A 4,870-nucleotide genomic window follows, 5' to 3' on the forward strand; every position below is an offset into this window, starting at 1 on the left:
CCACGAATCTGAAGAGATGTTTATGGAGTATAAATACCCTATAACTTCATATCAAACAAGACACAATCCTTGAATCAATACCTTGAACAACTTTGAACAAAATTCTGATTTTTTACAAAGTACTTGCATTTCATTTTCATATCATTCAGAAAGGTTCTCAAGTACTTGAATTGTTATTGGATTGTTTATCAATATACCTCTCCTTATTCTTATTCAAATCATATTGTATCACTTGTAAAAGAAAGTAATACTTTCTTAAAAGTAGCTTAATCTAAGATAGTGGTGTGCTATCTTAGAAGTGTTGTTAGAAGTTTGTAGCAAGAATCCCAGGGTGGGAGTTGTACATTTTCTGACAATTAGTGGATCAATCTCTTGTGGTGTGCAAGAGGATTGGACGTACCCTTGGTTATAAGGGGAACTAGGATAAATCTATTGTGTTCATTTATTTACTGCACCTTACTATTAGTAGACATTATATTAACTCAGAAAATTCAACTACCATATCATTGAAAACAAGAAAATTTACTAACACCTAATTCACCCCCCCCTTCTTAGGCGTACTTCTGTACTTACAATTGGCATCAGAGCAGGTTCCGATAATTTGCTCCTCGATCCTTATTAATGGCTTCTGCACAACCAGTTTTTAGAGATGGTGGTAGTACCAATAAACCACCATGTTTCGTTGGTGAACACTATGATTTTTGGAAGATACGCATGCAAGCATATCTTGAGGCACAAGGAGATGATATGTGGGGTGCGTTAGAAAATGGTCCCTATGTTCCAAAAACAGTTATCAACAATAAAGAAGAAGTAAAGATAAAAGTCTCATGGACAGATGATGACAAAAAGAAAGTGTTGTTTGATAAAAAGGCCAAAAACATGTTACAATCGACACTTGAAGTAACACATGAAGAAACTATTGAGGTAAAGCGTTCCAAACTCAACACATTATCTTAAGAATATGAATTGTTCCGAATGCATCCCAGAGAATCTATTCTAGACTTGCAGAAAAGATTTTTTCATCTGACCAACCACTTGACGGCTCTTGGAAAAATCTTCACTAATGATGAATTGAACCTTAAAGTTCTGAGATCATTAACAAGGGCATGTCAACCTAAAGTAACGACAATTTCTGAAAAGAAAAGCCTATCAAAGATGCCTCTTTCTGCACTTTTTGGAAAAATCCAAGAACACGAAATTGAACTTGGAAGGTTAGAACAAAATGAAAGTCAAGAAAAGATGACCAAAAAAAGAAGAAAATTCAGATGAAGATGAAAATATTACGTTCCTTGTTAAGAAATTTGGTAAGTTTCTTAAAAACGACAGAACTTTCAAAAGGAAAAGTTTTAGGAAGAAAGATAGTTCTACTTCAAATCAAAACTTCACTTGCTTTGAATGCGGAAAACAAGGACATATGAAGGCAGATTGTCGAAACCTTATTAAGAAAAATGCCATAAAAAATAAAGACTTCAAGAAGGCATACATAGCTTGGGAAGACAACGAAGTGAGTTCATCTTCAGAAACAGAAAGTGAAGAATGCGCTAATGTTGCATTGCTGGCATCACAACAATAAGATAACGCATAAGAGGTTAGTAACATAGACTCCCTTCATCATCATAAAACTAATAGTGAATTGATTCTAGAATATAATGAGGCTCAAAATTCCATCAAGGAACTACATATTGAATGTAAAAATCTGTTCAAACTAGTGTCAACACAAAAGAGACAAATCTCAAGTCTTCAAGAAAAGGTTGACACTATGGAAAAGAATTCTGAAAAACTAAAACAGAATTATGTTGCATTGATGGCATCACATCAATCAGATAACGAAGAAGAGGTTAGTAACATAGACTCCCCTCATTATAATAAAACTAATAGTGAATTGATTTAAGAATATAATGATGCTCAAAACGCCATCAAGGAACTACTTATTGAATGTAAAAATCTGTTCAAACTAGTGTCAACACAAAAGAGACAAATCTCAAGTCTTCAAGAAAAGGTTGACACTATGGAAAAGAATTCTGAAAAACTAAAACAGAATTTTGCATGCAATAAATGTGATTCCCTCTCCTTCAAGATTGTTCAATTAAATAGAGTAATTGAACTATACGAAAAAGGACAAATAGTCTTGGAAAATGTTTTAAATATGCAAAGATACTCAAATGACAAAAATGGTCTTGGATACTCAAAATTTGATAAACCAAACTTGAATAAGACCATTTTTGTCAAAGCAAGTAATCAATCCAATCAAGAAAAGATTATAATTATGAAAAAGGATCACCATTATAAAGAGAAAATTATTCATAGTAAATCTCATACACATGCTTTTAAAAATAGATTTACTCCTACTTGTTCTTATTGTGGTCTCAAGGGTCATACTCCTAATACTTGTCATGTTAGAAACATTAGTATTCCAAAAGGGCATTACGTGTGGATAGAGAAAGGTACTAACCATCAAGGACCCAAAACACATTTGGTACCTAATAAAATTTGATCTTAATATTGCAGGTATGCACGAAAAGTACCTCAAATATGCGGTACTTAGATAGTGGATGCTCTAAACATATGACGGGAGATATACCAAAATTTTCAGCCTTGACTCTTGAATCAAAGGGATATGTGGTCTATGGAGACAACAACAAAGGAATAATTTTAGGCATTGGAAAAGTTGGTACAACCCCATCCCCCTCGATTGAAGATGTACTATATGTTGAAGGTCTAAAACACAATCTCATAAGCATTAGTCAGCTTTGCGATAAAGGATACAAGATAACCTTCAACAAAGATGAATGTATCATCCAAAATGAAGCTACAAATGAAATACAATTTATCGGTAAGCGTTTCAAAAACATCTTTATACTTAATCTTGATGATTTATCCTTAAAAAAGAAATGTCTTTTGGTAAGCGACAATAATGATGCATGGTTGTGGCATAAAAGAATTGCACATATTCACATGGATCATTTAAACAAATTGGTCAAGCATGATCTTGTTGTAGGCTTACCAAAAATGAAATTTATAAAGGATAAATTGTGTGACGCTTGTCAAAAAGGTAAGCAAACAAAGAACTCTTTCAAACCTAAAAATGTTATTTCACCTTCAAGACCACTTCAATTAATACATATGGACTTGTTTGTTCCATCAAGAACCAAAAGTCTTGGTGGAAACTCATATGGACTAGTGATTGTTGATGACTACTCAAGGTTCACTTGGACCTTATTTTTGGCAAGTAAAAATGAGGCTTTTAAAGCATTTAAGAAGTATGCCAAACTAGTCCAAAATGAATAATCAACCAAAATTGTATCAATTAGAAGTGATCATGGAGGAGAATTTCAAAATACTTCCTTTGAAGAATTTTGTGAAGAAAATGGAATTTTCCACAATTTTTCTCCACCTAGAACACCACAACAAAATGGGGTTGTTGAAAGAAAGAACGAATCTTTGGTAGAGCTCGCAAGGACTATGCTAAGCGACTCAAGCCTACCAAAGTAATTTTGGGCTGATGTTGTAAACACAGCATGCTATGTTTCCAATCGAGTAATCATTCGACCGATTCTTAAGAAAACTCCGTATGAACTCTACAAAGGAAGAAAGTCCAATATCTCTCACTTCCATATTTTTGGATGTAAGTGTTTCGTGTTAAACAACGATAAAGACAACCTTGGAAAATTCGATGAAAAAGCCGATGAAGGTATCTTTATCGGCTACTCATTAACTAGTAAAGCCTTTAGAATCTTCAATAAAAGAACCTTACTAGTCGAAAAGTCAATGCATGTAACTTTTGATGAAACTAACCCCATGAAAGAGGACAACATTATTTCCTATGATGATGATGATTTTGAAAGCAATGAGACAAGCAAGGAACATCAATCTGATCAACCAAGTCAAGAAAGTGAAGTCAACATTGAAAAACAAAATGATAATCTTCCTAAAGAACGGAGAACCCATATATATCACCTAATTGATAACATCATAGGTGACATCAACAAAGGAGTCACAACAAGGCTAAAACTACAAGATGCTTGCTTGAACATGGCATTTGTTTCTCAAATCGAACCCTCCAATATTGGTGAAGCACTTAAAGATGATCAATGGATACTTGCCATGCAAGAAGATCCCAACCAATTCGAAATAAGCAAGGTATGGGAACTTGTTCCTAATCCTGGAAATAAACACATCATTGGTACAAAATGGGTGTTTAAAAATAAACTTGATGAGAATGGTATAGATGTTCGCAACAAAGCAAGATTGGTTGCTCAAGGGTACAATCAAGAAGAAGGGATTGACTTTGATGAAACATTTGCCCCAGTAGCAAGGGTAGAAGCAATACGTTTACTACTTGCTTATGCTTGCTATGAACTTTTTGAACTATTTCAAATGGATGTGAAGAGTGCCTTTCTCAATGGATACATTAATGAAGAAGCGCAACAAAGCAAGATTGGTTGCTCAAGGGTACAATCAAGAAGAAGGGATTGACTTTGATGAAACATTTGCCCCAGTAGCAAGGGTAGAAGCAATACGTTTACTACTTGCTTATGCTTGCTCTATGAACTTTGAACTATTTCAAATGGATGTGAAGAGTGCCTTTCTCAATGGATACATTAATGAAGAAGTATATGTAAAATAGCCTTCTAGCTTTGAAGACTCCAAAAATCCCTCACATGTTTACAAATTAAAAAAGGCTCTCTATGGTCTAAAACAAGCTCCAAGAGCTTGGTAAGATAGATTAAGCACCTTTCTATGTGAACGAGGATTTGAAAAAGGGAAAGTCGATAAGAAATTATTTGTTAAAAGAGATAATGGTCACACATAATTGGTACAAATCTACATTGATGATATAATATTCGGATCAACAAACAATGACATATGT

The sequence above is a fragment of the Cicer arietinum genome, chromosome 3, assembly GCF_000331145.2.
Source record: "Cicer arietinum cultivar CDC Frontier isolate Library 1 chromosome 3, Cicar.CDCFrontier_v2.0, whole genome shotgun sequence".
NCBI classification, from domain to species: Eukaryota; Viridiplantae; Streptophyta; class Magnoliopsida; order Fabales; family Fabaceae; genus Cicer; species Cicer arietinum.